Genomic DNA, 17,943 nt, shown 5'->3' with positions numbered 1-17,943 from the left:
AGGGGAGAAAGAAAAAGCTTTTGAATGACACACATATTGTCTTTAGAAAGAAAAAAGTACTACAAATCAAATTTTGACATAAGAAAATTTATAAAATCACATGAGAAATATTTTATGCATTTATAAGATTTTCCACTGAGGTATTTAGCAAATCAGTTGATTTTCCAAGAGAAGCATGAGTTTTAAATTTTAGGTGTAGATTAGCAAGACATACAAACTCTCTTGGAGCAAATCAGTTTAATTCAAACAAAACACACCGACCATCAAACCACCAGCTGTTTAATTGTGCTGTCAAGTACATAGTTGTGACTCTCTTCAAATATTTCAGTATTCTAACACCACTTTACTCAGGTATTTATTCCTTTGTACACTCACTCAAACGCTACACGTGAAGCATTTATTCTCTGGTGGATGTTGTACCAGATACACTGCTGACCAGGACCAGATTGGGTTTTGCCCTAACAGATTTTCAGTCATGTAAGAAGGGAACCTGGCATTTAAAATGGAAGAAACAGACCAAGATGGCAAGAGATTCAACTTCCAGTGGACCTTGAGCCTCATTATACTTTCATTGTAATATATCAGCGTGCTCAATGACACAACCATGGGTGCCATGACAGTTCTGAGGTGGACCATAAAGGGCAAAAAAATTTCCAAATCCTGGAAATCCTTGTCTCTTCCCCCAAATAGTTGGAATAACCCCTCCCTTTCATTAGGCTACGAAGTTACCTAGCCCATAAAAACTAACAACCCCATGCTCTGGGGTCTTTTGCCTTTTGGGATGGCCTATTTACTCTGTCTATGGAGTGTGTATCTTCCTGAATAAATATTCTACTCTATGAGTTCCTGTCATGGGGCAGTGGTTAATGAATCCGACTAGGAACCATGAGGTTGCGGGTTCGATCCCTGCCCTTGCTCAGTGGGTTAACGATCCGGCGTTGCCGTGAGCTGTGGTGTACGTTGCAGATGCGGCTTGGATCTCGCGTTGCTGTTGCTCTGGTGTGTAGGCTGGTGGCTACAGCTTCAATTCGACCCCTAGCCTGGGAACCTCCATATGCCGAGGGAGTGGCTCAAGAAAAACACAAAAAGACAAAAAAAAAAAAACCAAAAAACAAACAAAAAAAAACTTCTACTCTAAAAAATAAATAAATAAACAAATAAAAACTTTAAAAAGCAAAACTGCAGAAACAGCATTGATGAGTATATTTGTTAGGGGACAGTTGACCAAAACTGCCTGTCTTGGCCAGGCATCATAGCAACTGTTTGCATGAGTTGTCTAAAGATGGGAGGGCCCGATAAGGAAAAGGGCACTGACAAGCTGCTGCCAAAACCAAACGGAGGAATTCAGGAGGGGCCAAAAGGAGGGAGGAGGACACAAGCCCATAGTATGTCCCGCCAACCTCCCCGAAATCCTGCACTAGAAACCATCTTGGCTGAGGAATGCACCCACCACCAGGAGGGACCCTGGGTCGGATCAAATATGTGCACAAGCAAAATGACTGGCCAGAGACAATCCAGAAACTAACGCCACCTCCACAAAACCTGAGCCTACCAGCCGTGAGGCAGAGCAGTCCTCCTGGGTTCTCTTATCCTGCTGCCTCTGCTCCAGTGCCCCTTTTCAATAAAGTCTTTTGCCTTGTCAGTACATACATCTCCTCAGACAATTCATTTCCAAGTGTTAGACAAGAACCTACTTTCAGGCCCTTAAAGGGTCCAACTTCAGCCCCTGGCAACAACTCAGGACACAAATATTTACAGAATGGAGATAAGCTGCATGTGATTAAGTACAGCCTGTGAAGGTGAGTGGATCGTATGTCCCAGGCGCTGTGCTAAGATTATAGTGTAAATCTATGAGGTTATTTTATTGGTCTATGAAGAGATCTGTTGGCAACTTGGATTAGAATGGTGGTGGTGGACAGAAGCGTGCAGGAGAAGAAACAAAATTTTGATCATGTTCTAGAATAAAGACATATATATTTTACATTTCAACCCAGTGTGCGCATACACATATAAATCTACACTGAAAATACACTTTTGTGACTTAAAATTGACACTGATCTCTTTTGGCTTTAGTTCACTACATTCTTTTTCATTAAAAGAAAAGAAATGATGGTACTGGCCCATTTAATTTACATCAAAACTCGAGACCTGCAGTTTGCGAATGACTGGATAGATAATTATGAATGATAATAAAATCCTTAATTTACTAGTTCAGGGAGTAGGGCATGATGAGGGAAATGTATCAATCCTGGCTCTGAAGCATTTTTCTTTTTAAAACATGATAGAAAGTAGCAACATACACTAAATAGACTAGACTTTGAAATTGATGATTTGGGTTGTGGACAAGTTGAGTTTGAACACCTTTTGCAACATTCATGGACCTGTATCAAGTGGGCAGTTTGATTTGTAGTGTCCAGACACTGATTTCTGACTCATCTGCATAAACATGGTCATTGTTCTGTAGATGTGGATACAATCAACTCGGAAGAGCTCAGAGACCAGAGAAGAAAAAGCAATCAACTCAATCAACTCGGAAGAGCTCAGAGACCAGAGAAGAAAAAGAGGAGAAAGCTGAGCCCTCAGTTTGGAGGAAACGTCAACCTTTAAATGGCTGCCTGCAACTGAATAAACCCAAAGGAGACACACAGGAAGCATCTCAGGGAAAAAGGAAAAATCAGGCGGAAGTTGTGCCAGTAAAGTCAGGGGCAGAGGAAAGTGCTTTAGGAAGGAAAACTGTCATTGGTGACACTTCGGTATAATAACCAACGAGGAAGGCAGATTGCTGTGTGCTGAGCAATGGGTGGATGGTAAGGAAGAGGAGAAAGCACAGATCTTTTGAGAAAGCTGGTGTGAGTGGAAACAGCAATGACGTCGAGGCAGCTGGTGATAGACCCTATAGGGCCTTGTTCACTTTGCTAGAAAAATGGGGATTTGCCCCATTCTCATTGTAAGCTAACACATTTTTACACAGGAGTATGATATAGTTGTTTTCTTAAAATAGATAATTAAGTCTGGTAAGAGCGTGAAGTGGGTAGGCCATGTTTGGGAAGGCACTGGCAGTGGGCAATCTACTTAGTAGCTTGAGTCTGTTGCCACAATCCATGTTAGAGAGGGCAGGGCAGAATACCATTTAAACAAGGATGTTAGAATAAAGGAAACAGAAAGTCTGTTTTCTCATACTTTGTCCTCACGTCCTTACACCAAATCTTCATTTCCATCTATATAAGATACTAAATTTAAAACAATCCCTATAGAGGAGTCTTTTTTCCCTTAAGGGATTTTAAAATGAAGAATGATGTTCTCAGTAAAATAATCGTGGAAAGAAGTACAGCAGTTTTAAAAAAGAACCAGTGGGAAATAAAAATAATTAACTTTCAAAATTCGAGGAAAGAAAACCACTGACAGATTCTCAGTCACTCAGGATTTAGGTTCATTTCCCTTTAATAGGTTGTTTACCAAAGGAACAAAACTATGATACTCACATTTCAATACTTTAATGAATTAATATCTATTCTAAATTAAGCAAACAAAATGCTTTCTTTTAATTGACACAGAAAGTACATAGCTCTTAGAATTCTCCATGTATTCCTCTTTTATAATAAATAATGGAGCAACTAAAAATCATAGTCTAAATAAAATCATGCTTTCCTGTTTGATTAAAGCGTAAAAACTTTGAAATGATTAACCATAATAAGTAATAAAAAAAATCCACTCCAAGTATGTTTTCTGTTTTTTTCCTTTAGCTTTCCCCTAGACAATTTCCCATAACACTAGGACATGTCAAAAACACTTCTGAAAATTGACAGTGTTTTAGAATTAATGAACTACATTCCAGAAATATAAATTTGACTTAGCTAAAGGGCATAAAAATAAAATTTTCAAGATGAGCCCAAATGATCTAGAATTGAGGTAAAACAAATAAAGCAGAGAATAAATGTACATGTTATGATGTAAAATATGAAGGTTATTATATATTTAAGAATTTTACCTTCTTAGTATCAACATATGATGCCAGCCCCTGTCAACAAGGCATTCAAGTTCCATTGCAAGAGTGGACATGGATTTTTACTGACACTCCTCAGAAAGGTAGAAGGCAAGGTAAATAGTATTATATTATTTAAGAGACAAAAACGGTTTAAGAATAGGGAAAGTGTGATAGAAAGAGAATAGATTCTGTGGGAGGTTTTTTTGTGCTTAATAAGATGACCAAAATATTGACATGAATTTTGATTTAAAAATCTATTGTCTCCCTTGGAAGTCATTAAAAATGAAAAAAATCAATCATTTGCAGGATGTTGGAACAGTTGGAAGGTTTCTACTGCTAACTGACATCTGTGAAGTTGTCAAGGGTAAAAAATTAAGTGGCTGAACAAAATTGTATTGTTAATATGGCTGAATGTTCCATTTCATATATTTGCTTATTTGTTTAAATACTCCATACTACTTTTTTTTTTTTTTTGCTTGCTTTCTAGGCCCATACCTATGGCATCTGGAAGTTCCCAGGTTAGGGACTGAATCACAGCTATAGCTATGGGCCTATGCCACAGCCACAGCAGCATGGGATCCAACCCACTTCTGCGACCCACACCACAGCTCACAGCAAGGCTGGATCCCCACCCACTGAGTGAGGCCAGGGATTAAACCAGCATCCGCATGGAGTCTAGTCAGATTCATTTCCACTGCACCACAATGGGAACTCCCTACTTACGTTTTATTACATTTTTTTTTTGGCTATGCCCGAAGCACACGAAACTTTCCAGGCCGGGGATCAAATCTGTGCCACAAAAGTGACTAGAGCCATAGCAGCGATAACACTGGATACTTAGCTGCTAGGCTGCCAGAATACTCTTGTTTTAGTACATTAAAAAAAAAAATGAATTCATGCTGTGTAGTATAAAAATGGAAGAGCACAAAAGGGATGAGGAAAAGAGTAACTATCTCTCCCAGCCCCTTAATGACAGAACTGACTCTTACAGGCAATACAATTACTTCAAAATATTTCTGTTATCAGTATTATGTGATTATTTTCAAATTACAAAAATATCACCACTTACTGATGTTCATATATTCCTGTTCCAACAGATAAAAATTTAGTTTCCTCAAATACCTTAATGACTCTTCCCTCTACTCCTGTATTTTGATTATGTCACTGATTTTAGTTATTTTAATGGATATCTTTGTAACCACATGCATAACTTCGTTTACTTAGAGTTCAATTCATCAAAAATTCATCGTGTCTTTTGATTTGCTGCTTTGTAAGAGGAGAACACTAATTTTCTGAAAATGTAACCTCTCCTCTACTCAAGCTCTACTTCCAAATCCTGTCACATCCTATTTCTGTTCTCTAAGTTCTTCACCTTGATTCTAAAAGTTGATAGCCAATAAACAGCATTTGCATAATGATGACCAGGTGAGTAATTTTTACAGGAGATGAAGCAGTGTGCTATTTTTACCTTTCCTTCCTTCAATTCTGCTGTGCTGTTATGAGCCTTATGCCATACACAAAAACTGGTATTTCTAACATCAAAGAAAAGTATTTCCCTTCCATTCTTGTCTATCAAGTGTTTATAATAGTTCATATTCTATTTTTGTTTCATACCTAGATCATATTTTTCTTGGACATGTTTTTGTTTTTCCTGGAATTTGAGATTGCTCTCTATTTTTCTTATTGAGATACAAAATCAATACCACATTTATTTCTAGTATCTTCCAAGTTCTACAAATTCTTTCTTTTGTACTCTACTCTTCCCTTATATTGAAAACATTCTTCTTAGAAGCAACTGGCTTCCAGATCAAATTTGGTAGGATTAATTGTAGGCCTTCTGCATGGCTAAGAATTTTTTTTTAATTGGGCTCTTAAGCAAGTCTAGCACTTCTTGGACACATCTTTTTCTTTCTTATTTCCCAGCCTTGCTTTACTAGTCTATACCTTCAAAACTTTCCTCATGGAGGATGCTTGTAAGATAAAGTTTATAAATCTTAAAAAAAAAAAAATCCCCTGTCTTCACACTCATGCTTGATTCATGATTTGGCTAAAAATGATTTCAGTTTATTAAATATACCCTTCCCTCCATCCTTTAAAAAATATTGTCCTCTGTCTTATAGGATATATTATTTTTGTGAAAAAAATACATGCAAGACTGATTCTTGTTTCTTTATAGGCAATATTTTGTTTTGTTTTTCTCCGTGAAACTTTGTAGGATCTTATTTTGATATATTCAGTGCTTTAGTAACTTATAATATTTCCAGGCGTATGTCTTTCACAAATTCCTGCTAAAAGGCACTTAAAGGGTCCTTTAAATGTAAAAACATATTTAAAGTAATCTATTTCAGATTTGGGGAAATTTCTTCAATTATTTCTTTTATAATTTTTATTGTTTTCTTCCCTACATTTTTTTTTTCTCTTGAAAATTAGCTAGTCAGATATTGAATTTTAACATTTTATGTCCTTTACCGTAAGCTCTTGTTGAGGTCCTCATTTTATTTTCTCAGCGTTCTATTTAAACTTACACCAGCCAGAATGGCCATCATCAAAAAGTCTTCAAACAATAAGTGCTGGAGAGGGTGTGGAGAAAAAGGAACCCGATGACACTGTTGGTGGGATTGTTAAATTGGCACAACCACTGTGGAAAGCAGTATGGAGATTCCTCAGAAAACTAAAAATAGAACTACCATTTGATCCAGCGATCCCACTCCTGGGCATCTATTCAGAGAAAACCATGACTCGCAAAGACACATGTACTCCAATGTTCATTGCAGCACTATTTGCAATAGCCAAGACATGGAAACAACCTAAATGTCCATCGACAGAGGAGTGGGTCAGGAAGAAGTGGTACATATACACAGTGGAATATTACTCAGCCATTAAAAGAAATGAAATACCAGCAGTTTTAGCAACATGGATGGACCTAGAAATTATCATACTAAGTGAAGTCAGCCATACAGTGAGACACCAACATCGAATGCTTTCACTGACATGTGGAATCTGAAAAAAGGACAGACTGAACTTCTTTGCAGAACAGATACTGACTCATAGACATTGAAAAACTTATGGTCTCCGGAGGAGACAGTTTGGGGTGTGGGGGGATGTGCTTGCGTTATGGGATGGAAATCCTGTGAAACTGGATTGTTATGATCGTTATACGACTATAGATGTGATAAATTCTTTTGAGTAATAAAATAAAATAAAATAAATAATGCTTAAAACAATTCTAACCTTTCTTCATGCAGTTTTTTCAGTTGTTTCTTATTGTTGATTCTTCTTCTTTCACATATTACTGAAACCTTTCTAAGTAGAGGTGGGTTTTATTGATTTTTTTTAAAAATGTCCTTTTTACTTTCATAAATACTTGCTTCTTTTGAAGTCAGTTTTATCAAGGTCTTTATCTGTCATGCTGGAGGCCTTCTTCAAATATCTAGTTGTCTTAATTTTTTTTTATATATTTTACATTGAGAGATTATGATGACAGAGGAAAACTGAAGACGGTCAAAAGATGCTTTAGCATCAGTGAGCAAAAAGCTGGCCTTACCCTTGAGGTTCTCAAAGACGCCAGCATTTTCAGTGCTTTCTTCTAGGATGACAATATCCATCTTAGGGGTCCTAATTTCCCAAACTATTTGACAGTGTTTGAGAGAATAACTCTCCAACGTGCTTCCTGGCAGTAAACTCCTGGTCTGCACAAGTTGGGATGAGGTAGGAATTGATAGGGAAACTATGATTTCTACTATACTTTGAAGGAATTAATTTCTCCTTTCACAGTGTTTTCACTCCCACCCTCTGTGGTTCTCTACAAGTCTCATTTAACATGTAGATTTGTCTATGTGTCCCAGGCTTTTGTGTTATAGATTTTGCATCTCATTTTGGTGTAATCATTTCCATCCTTTTATCTACTTTCCATCTTCTCCATGGATCCCTTCTCTCTTTTTCTTTTTGTTATTATGAATTTGGAGAGTTTAACTAATTAACTATCATTTTGGTAGTGTCTCAGAAGAGGTGAGGAACATGTAAATGCTGAGTTGGAGACCTTGAGCCAGAAGACCTAAGCTCTGTAGAGACACCTTTTTAAAACATGATTTTGAGCTTGTAATGTCTCTGTATTTCTGATTACACTGATAGCTAAAATTCACCTGAGAGCACAAAAGCAGTTTGTTTTCAATGAACTCTATTCACTCAGCCACTTCTCACTGATGTGTACTTTTATTTTGCCTGCTTCAGCTTTGACTTGGAGAACTTTGGAGAAGAGAAAGGCATTACACACCAGGTAATGCCAGGAAGAAGTGATATTCTCAGTTAATTCCTAGGGACACATGCTAGTCCCCCTGTGGCCTTGGAGGTAAGTCTTTTCCCAGCTGCAGGGCCCTCTGGAGAGCTCCAAAGTGAAGCATGTTCCAGAAGCACTGTGTTTTCAGACAACAGTAGTTATGCACAGAAGTGGCGGTCTAGAGGAGGAATTCTAATTGCTTGTGGCAGCAGGGCTGACAGTGGCAGAGACATTATCAGTAGTGTTTTCACTGTGTTCACATGAGCCTACCTCAGCGGCTGTCAGCCCTGGAAGACATCATCCTTTTAGGCTGGCTCTTATCTAACTTTAAGCCATCCAGAAGGGGATGAGGGGAGGCTTTGTGGAAAGAGACAGTCAGATTGCCTTCCTCTCCCTGGATGCTTCTTAAAGCAACATATGTTAGACACATTTATTAAGGTTGTAAATAAGTAAGCAAGTGCACACACAGGCACCCCCCCTTCCACCCCTCTCTCATGAAGGGAGAGATGCATGCACAGAAGTGTGTGGCTGGATGGAGGCCCAGAAATCTGGAAAGTGTATTATGTGGGATCCCCGCGGAGAAGCACTTGGCTGCCGGCAGCTCTGGCTCTGGTTTCCACACACCATCAATCTGGTGCCTGGCGGTCACAGCTCCCTCCTCACCTCACCTCATGCAGAGAGCAGACAGCTCAACTATTTGTCTCACGCTGCAACAGCCAAGCCATTTGAGGAAGGGAAGAAAAGGGAAAGGAAGGACGATGGGGGAGGGAAAAATAACAACCTTCCAACAGGCCACCACTCCTTTTAATTGTCAGCTTGTCCATGACCAGCTTTAACATAGATCTTTAGGTTAGAAGGGCCAGTATCTTTACCAGCCTTCAGAATCAGTTCACAGTGGATGGAAATGAAACTTCAGGTGTGCTCAGAAAGGAGGCTGGGTTTGGGAAACAGTACCTGGGGCTACTTTTCTCCAAGAATAGGAGAAAAGGAGCTAAGTCTTTCACTAATTTCCTGGGGGGAGATTTACACCCTTTGTACCGAACAGGAAACTGAGGCAGGCAGAGATCAATTCGGCGATGAAAACCCCACACAGTACCAGTACTCATATACACGTGAGGCATCTTGTTGGAATAAAATGCATGTGCTTTCTTAGACTTCTGAAGCTGGCTTGACATTCTCAAAAAAGGAATAAGGTTAAAGAGTATTTCTGTAGAGGGAGAATTTCCTCAGGCCTTATAATGTCTATTATTTGAAACATTCTTACTTTGGCTTTTCCAGAAGTGTCTTCTGGATCCTTGTGCCTTTTTGACCACTGCCTCAGCAGCGGCAGGAAAAAAGCCAGACGATGATTTAGGGGCTCGAGGACATCTAAACTCTTACTCCCGTTGGCTTCAATTTTGACCTTAACCTCAACTCTGATATTTTTTTGCAATAGGAAGGGACTCAGGCTTGCTTAATCAGTTTTTCCATATCTGGTCTAAGGTCTGAGAGTTGGATCATACTTGACTAGTGAGTAGAATTATTTATGAGCCATAATGAATGCAAATTATAATAGTAAGAAAATTTATGATCAATGCCAGACACTTCTAACAATGAAAGATAAACATTTCTATATTATTCAATTTCCTTTACTCAAACTGGAAGATTGTGTCAGAAAACCAAATATTTTTCAGTGACTAAAAGGAACCACAAAAGCATAGAATTTATCCCTGAAAAAAAAAATTGTCTCATGTAAATGTGTGCTCAAAATTCTTTTTCTTTCTTTTTTTTTTTTTTTTTACTAAAACTCTTTTGAGTTTGTGCTTTCTGACCCCAGCCTATGAGCGTCTGTCCTCAAACACTCATGACACCACTCAAGTATTCTTACTTTTCTGAGAATGCAAACCCTGCCTTCTACTTTGGAGACTCTCATTTTACTTATATTGATAGACTTGGGTGAAATTCCATTGTCAGCAGAAAACAGCTTTATTCTGCCCATGATTATCTAGAATCTCATGTAATTAGGAAATTGCAATACCCGACTTAAACATATAAATGCTTCACTCACTGAGCTCAGTGTCTTTGGTTTCCAAGAATATTACAGAAGGTTTATTATACTTTCAAGCCTGGTAATGCTTTATGTACAGGAGCTTTCAAACTGGCAGTGGAACTGGAGCTAATGAAACTGTAAGAATAACACATAGCAGGAAATGGTTCACTGGTTTTGAGGCTTCATTTATTCCAAAGAAAAGAGCAATGTTATTGTAACAAAGGTTAGCAGTATTTGTGTTAGAGCAATTGCAAAAATCTTATCTTCCACATGTGTGTTAAAATGAGAATGAAAGTTAGTTTAATTTTTAAAGGGAAAAAAGTCATTTAACCAGTGAGCCTGTTGTATTTCTTTGACATAGATATTTTAATACATATTTTAGTGCTTGATACAGAAATGATCACTGTCAGAGTGCTCTGCTTTAATCAACTAAAGACAGTAAAAGATTATTTTATTCTTTATTATCAAAGGATCGAGGAGATTAGCAGTTCAAAAATGGTGAAGATATTTACTTATTCCTAACAAAATTGTTATAGCTGTTCCCTAAACCTTACCTTGCCATATTCTTTCCACTAACTTTTCAAAATCTGAGCCTCTGTTAATATTTTGTCTCATCACATTCATTTTAAGTCTTTTCTATTTCAAGGAATGCTATTTTTTAAGCCTAATTCAAAAGGACTCATCATACCTATCGGAGCTTACACAAATCAGAGCATGAGTAGAAATAATTTCCTTTTTTTCTTCTCAGGGGTAGGTGAATGCAAATTGAAACCAAAAATAAATAAATCCTAGCTCTGCAAAGTTTACCCTTGGAAATTCATGATTATTATAAAGGTCCATGCTAGAACATTTTATTAGAGAGAATTCTGTACTTTCGGATTCCAATCCGTGGACTCTTTGAGACCTAAGATCATATTCCCTCTAGACTGTCCTTTTTGTTTCTAAGTGACTAACACCTAGGTCAGAGGCTGTGGCATTTTCACTCCTTAGTGACCACTAGCTGGTGTTTTTCTGACTAAGGACATGCATGAATTTCTTGTTTACCTATGTCACCCAGAACATGTGTAGTCAGTCAATAAACACTGATTTTATTTCTATATTGTTGCTCTTGTGGATTACCGTCAAATTAACAAAACCAGAATTAACTTCAAAGAGTACATTGTAAATTTGGTTCAGACAAACATGGAAAACTCAGTTCTTGATGTGAAACCTGCTGACTTGATGAAGTGAGAATGGATGTCCTAAGAAAAACACTTGAGTAGGTTCTCTCACAAAATGTTTTTTCATTACTCTTTTTGAAATTGCTACCTCTAATCAGTTCCATTTCAGAGAACAACAAAAGGAAAACTTATATTCCTATTCAAGAAGTTCACAGCAAATGTTTAGATTGATTTAAGAGGATTAATGATTAGAAGTCATAGGGGAAGATCTTCAATTATCCCTAAATAAAGCACCTTGATCTTCTAAGAATGGACCCTAGAATTAATCATTCTTTTCATTATTAGGTTAAACAATTCATTTTATTTGATTGAATTTTCCAACCACAGTTTCATTCTCTAGCTAATTGTTGAGCTCAACACAGGGAGGGTAAGTAACACCTAACCTGCCCCACAGGCAGGTGTTATTCTGGTCTATAGAAATACCTGGTTTAATTTTGCGTGATTGCTTCCTTTATTTGGAGGATCTAATAAAGAAAGCTGGACTCTCCTCTCAGCTGCATTTGCTAGCTTTCATTAGAAAAATATTCAATTGTTGAGCTTTTGAACTTCACACTGAAAAAATATTCAATTGTTGAGCCCTTGAACTTCATACTGAAATTAGGTGCTGATTCTAAGTGACATGGAAAGGGGGTCTTGTGATACCCTTCAAGAATTTATTTGTTTGTTTATCTTTTCAGAGCTGCACCCACAGCATATAGAGGTTTCCAAGCTAAGGGTTGAATTGGAGCTGTAGCCACTGGCCTATACCACAGCCACAGCAATGCCAGATCTGAGCCGCATCTTGGACCTACACCATAGCTCATGCCAATGCTGGATCCTTAACCCACTGAGTGAGGCAAGGGATCAAACCTGCATCCTCATGGATCCTAGTTTGATTCGCTTCCACTGAGCCATGATGGAAACTCTCACTGCAAGAATTTAAATTGCTTTAATGACTTTTTTGGAGCCTGTGGAATATAGAATTTCAGTGTGAAATTTATACTTAATATGGTGATATTTTTACCAAATTTGTGAATCGAGAGTATGGAAGTAAAGACAAAAGGAATCCCATGGCAGGAGTTATAATAGCACAGCTTTATTGCCCAAATCCACCATTTGGCCAAAGAATTATTCTTAGAATTGTGTCTGTATACCTGTTTACCCATAAAAGTCAGGTTAAGCAGTCATATGGGGATATTTAGCACATTTTTAAGTGCAATAAGTGAATGCAATAAGGAAACTGTGCAGCAACCATAAGGGAACACAGTTTATATCAAGCTTACAGCCCAAGCCTTCCATAACTAGACCTGGTGATCTTCAGGTGGTTAGACTATGATCCTTTTGAACTCGCCTTGTAAGATGAGCATTAGCATTTTAGCCTTATACTTGCCTCAGCTTCCAAAAAACTCAATTTCTGGAAGTTCAAATCAGAAATAAATATGGTTGAATCATTCATTCTCCCACTTGTTTGTGTATTCATTATTTTTCTATTCAACTTACATTTACTGACTATGTAAAAACTAAATGACTGTGACAGGCATATAGAGATGAAGAGCATTATTTTTCTTCAAGGTGATTAAATTCTTGTGAGGGAGGTAAAAATAATAGAAATACAACAATATGTAACTATAATGAAAAACATAAAGTGTTTTACATAACTTGTTTTATGCGATCAAGGAGGTATTTTTCCGACGGTAACATTTGAGGTTATTTTTGAAGAATGTGTGGAAATTTTCTAGGCTTTCAGGACTACAAGAACATTTTTGACAGAGAGAGAAGTATTTCATGTAAATTAATTATCAAGACGATATAGTCTAAGAAATACAAATAGCTTGATTTGCATGGAATGCACAATGTTTGGTTAAATTCGAATATGACTCTAAAGATGTATCTGGAAAGGTAAACATAGGTCAGATGATGAAGGCCATAGAGTCATAGATGCCAAAATAAAGGTAATATTTTGTACTCCTTGAGAAGGAGATTTTATTAAAAAGACTTAAGCTGCAGAACAGGTGAGGCACATGGGACTTTTTAATGGGGTAAAACTATTTTGCACGATACTATAATTGTAGGTATGTTATGTTATGCATTTGTTAAAAGCATTGATACAGATGATGAACCTTAATGTATGCAAATTAAAAAAAATTATTTAGGAGTTCAATGGATCTTAAGAGGGAATGTTGGGAATGTAACAAAATAATTTAAAACAATCTGCCTGTACCACCAATGCACAAAACAACCTCACTTAAAAGAGTTAGGGAAAGTTGCTGACTTAAATAACTTTGGAAATGAGTAAGTCTCAAAATCCAAGGTAAAAGAAGCTGTACACAAGCACTGGACTGTAGTTGATAAAGTTGATAAAGTGATTGGGATAAAGATATATGAAGGGGGAAGGCTAGAGTGATCCATGGATAATAGATTAGAATTGAAGATATCAGAATGAACTCATGTTTAGTTTAATTTGCATGTATATGGTTACACAGAGAAGTGCATGTATTTATGTGTGTGTATATACATATATATACATATATATATATGACTTAGTATACATACAAATTTTTTCTTTTCTCTATCAGCTGAGATGATTATGACACTCCAGTAGAAATGGGCACACCTAGCACCCAGATCTTGGTGTCTAACACCATCCTCCAAAGGAACCAAGATTCCTTGGAGAAATGGCTGATTCCAGGAGTAAGGCAGAGGACAGATAAGGTGGGCCTGGGGCATGATGTAGTGCCAGAAAGGAAGAAGAGTAAAAAAATAAAAAGTATTGATGGGCACAGGACAAAGGGACACAGGAGACAAATGAAAGTTCTACTAGCCAAAATACTTTGGAATTGGCAATCAAGTATCCAAATGAACAAATAATTGAAAAATGATAACAGCATATTTTGTGTGCTTTTATTTTTTTACAGTTCCTCTACATATCAATTAGAAGATGTATAGCATTTGAGATCAAATGAATTATCATATTTGGTTTAAGTACTGGGGACTCTCCAAACATGATCATACCAGTTGGGATAAAAACTCTAGAGGAAGACAAGAGAGATAAGAAATGATGAACTTGGGAGTTCCCGTCATGGCGCAGTGGTTAACGAATCCGACTAGGAACCATGAGGTTTCGGGTTCGGTCCCTGCCCTTGCTCAGTGGGTTAACGATCCGGTGTTGCCGTGAGCTGTGGTGTAGGTCGCAGACGCGGCTCGGATCCCACGTTGCTGTGGCTCTGGCGTAGGACAGTGGCTACAGCTCCAATTCGACCCCTAGCCTGGGAACCTCCATATGCCACAGGAGCAGCCCAAGAAATAGCAAAAAGACAAAAAAAAAAAAAAAAAAAGAAAGAAATGATGAACTTTGGGCCAATCAAGTGAAACAATGGGTAGAGAGAAGTACAAATTTTCCACTAAAAGACGACCATTGCCATTCACTAGATTATCCTGAATTAACTACATAATGAGAAAGATGTTGTTTCTTAAATAAACCAATTTATTTAAGAGTGGAGAGAAAGCATAGCTTGGAATATTTATCTTACTAAGCCTCTAAGATTTTATTTTTCACTTAGTCATTTTAAAGCATTTTTAGAGATTATCTGTTAGGAAGTGACATTATCTTCACTGTTGCAGTGTTTCGTGACTTGAGCCTGCTCTTTATTAGGACTGTTATAACCACAGAATACTTTATCTCATGTGCTGTGTCTTTACACTATTATAATGTGTTCTTCTTCATGTTATGCCAACTCAATATGTCTTCTTCCTGTCAGATTCAAGAGCCATTTTTCAGTCCATCCGGATGCAGCATTATTAGAGCACCTGGAACTGCTGATTGTCTTACGAGTCTGGTTTCCGAAACTAGAGCAGGCATTTCTGAATTCTTGTTCCACCCATATTAACCATGCAACCTTGAGAAAGTTTACTTTAACTCCATTCCATAAGCCTCAGCTGCTTTGACTGTAAAACTGACAGAATTACAGCGCTTACTACATGAAATTGTTTCAGTATCAGACAAGAGGATGTATGCACAATACTTCTTAACAGATATAAAGTAAGTTAACAGGTACTGTCAGTCAGTGGTCTTTGCTGGCCCTTCTCCTTCCTTGTCTTCATTCCTCTGCCCCATTACTGGTTCCTCTTCATTCCTTCATTCACTACTCACCATTTTACAAATTCTTACTAGACAAGCTTGTGCAGTCAGCTTGCTGGCTGACTACTTACAAGTGTGTACCTCAACCCTGGTATGGTTCCTGAGTATGAAGACTTGTTTATCCAATTTTCACAGCATGTTTATTGGTTTTTCAAAGACAGAAACTATATCTTTATTTCTGCATTTCCCTGCAAGGCACTTCATGCAGAGCTAGCTATTCAGAAGTGCTAATTTGATATTTATTGAATGAATAGGCCCACCAAACTCACTCCTTTCCTATTGTTTTCTCTCTAGCTTTTGTCTTTACTTTGGTTTATTTTTCTGGGTCAACTTTTAGGGACATTCAGCTATTGCTGACTTAGTATCTTGTTTCCTACACAATTCAAAACCAGCCCAGGGTTACCAAAGGCAAAAGCATTTTAACCTCCAAAATTTTCCAGAGCTTTTGAGATGTATATTGAGATGTAACATAGATGGATAATCTTAAGAAATACAAAGTGTTAAGTGAATATGAAAAAAAGTATAAATAAAAAATATGAAAAAAGAAAAGTGAATCAGAAGAAATATTTAACCTATCTTTTTCACCTGAATCCACAAATGATTAACATTTCAATTTTCCCTTTATTTTAAAATGTTCACACAGAAAAATAATAAGATGGTAAATCAACTTACTGACATATTGAGTCTTTGGCTGGAAAATTCAAACATCCACAGAATTTAATAAGAATGAAGCAGAATGATACCTCATACTTGAGAATTAAACTCTTCTTACCTTCTCATTTATTTCTGAATTCCTGGACTCTGAAGGCCATCACCTTATTGCACATATTTTCAGACATTCCTGATACGTCATCTGAGGGACACTCTGTGTCCTGACATCCCCCGGCAGCATCGTCTAAGGCAAAGAGATGAATGTTAATGACGTCTTGCCAATAAGCTTGAAAATAAACTGAAAATGACAACTTGGTCTTGGGTTTTTGGTTTTAGTGCCAAGTTTCAGCACCAAAACCAATTCTGCAGCCAATTTCTAAACTTCTGAAAATCGGGGTCAAAGGAAAGGCGAGAAACCAAAATGCTAACTCAGTTTGGGTCCAAAAGGTCAAAGCTACACAGATAGATTAAATGTAAAAACCCTCATCTGTATATTATCTTCCTAAGAAAAAAATTAGTCATGCAAAATGTCTACTCAACAATGTAAGGTATCTGGACTGACTAAACAATTTGATGTATTTAACCACACACTCCTTAAATGTTTTTGTTTTGGTTTGGTTTGGTTTTTTGTTTTTATATAACGACTTTTATCTTTTTTCCATTATAGCTGGTTTACAGTGTCCTGTCAATTTTCTACTGTACAGCATGGTGATCCAGTTACACATGTATCTAAACATTCTTTTTTCTCGCATTATCATGCTCCATCATAAGTGATCAGACATAGTTCCCAGTGCTACACAGCAGGATCTCATGGCTAGTCCATTCCAAAGGCAATATTCTGAATCTATTAACCCCAAGCACCCCATCCACCCCACTCCCTCCCCCACCCCTTGGCAACCACAAGTCTCTTCTCCAAGTCCATTGTTTTCTTTTCTGTGGAAAGGTTCATTTATGCCTTATATTAGATTCAAGACATAAGTGATATCATATGGTGTTTGTCTTTCTCTTTCTGACTTACTTCACTCAGGATGAGAGTCTCTAGTTTCATCCATGTTGCCGCAAATGGCATTATTTTGTTCTTTTTTATGGCTGAGTAGTATTCCATTGTGTATATACACCACCTTATCCTAATCCAATCATCTGTCCATGGACATCTGGATTGTTTCCATGTCTTAGCTGTTGTGAATAGTGCTACAAAGAACATGTGGGTGCAAGTGTCTTTTTCAAGGAAAGTTTTGTCGGGATATATGCTCAAGAGTGGGATTGCTGGGTCATATGGTAGTTCTATGTATAGTTTCCTCAGGTACCTCCCTACCGTTCTCCATAGTGGTTGTACCAGCTTACATTCCCACCAACAGTGCAGGAGGGTTCCCTTTTCTCCACACCCTCTCCACCTTTGTGGACTTATTAATGATGGCCATTCTGACTGGTGTGAGGTGGTATCTTGTGGTAGTTTTGATTTTCATTTCTCTAATAATCAGGGATGTTGAGCATTTTCTCATGTGCTTATTGGCCATCTGTATATCTTCCCTGGAGAAATGTCTATTCAGGTCTTTTGCCCATTTTTCAATTGGGTTGTTGGCTTTTTTTGTTGTTGAGTTGTATAAGTTGCTTGTGTATTTTAGAGATTAAGCCCTTGTCAGTTGCATCATTTGACACTATTTT

The 17,943-nt window shown here is 37.5% G+C and overlaps 1 protein-coding gene across 2 annotated transcripts in view; it reads left to right on the top strand.

Annotated features, from left to right (window-relative positions):
• The window catches only part of LOC146399572 (uncharacterized), a 617,271-nt gene that overhangs the window by 102,016 nt on the left and 497,312 nt on the right, over positions 1-17,943 (top strand). Inside the window, exon 3 of one of the 2 annotated variants that reach the window (XR_014818092.1) lies at positions 8,216-8,333. The exons of the other annotated variant lie outside the window; for it this stretch is intronic. The gene's annotated coding sequence lies outside the window, so the exon portion shown is untranslated. The remainder of the gene's footprint in view (positions 1-8,215; positions 8,334-17,943) is intronic. 2 annotated transcript variants of the gene reach the window in all.

This window comes from Sus scrofa, chromosome 10, assembly GCF_054392235.1.
Source record: "Sus scrofa isolate SSC_HxYL_T2T_F1_AM1 chromosome 10, Sscrofa_HxYL_maternal_Yorkshire_Landrace_v2.0, whole genome shotgun sequence".
Taxonomy (NCBI): domain Eukaryota; kingdom Metazoa; phylum Chordata; class Mammalia; order Artiodactyla; family Suidae; genus Sus; species Sus scrofa.
Note: the sequence above shows the minus strand (reverse complement) of the source record. Positions and strands in the feature narration are given on the sequence as shown.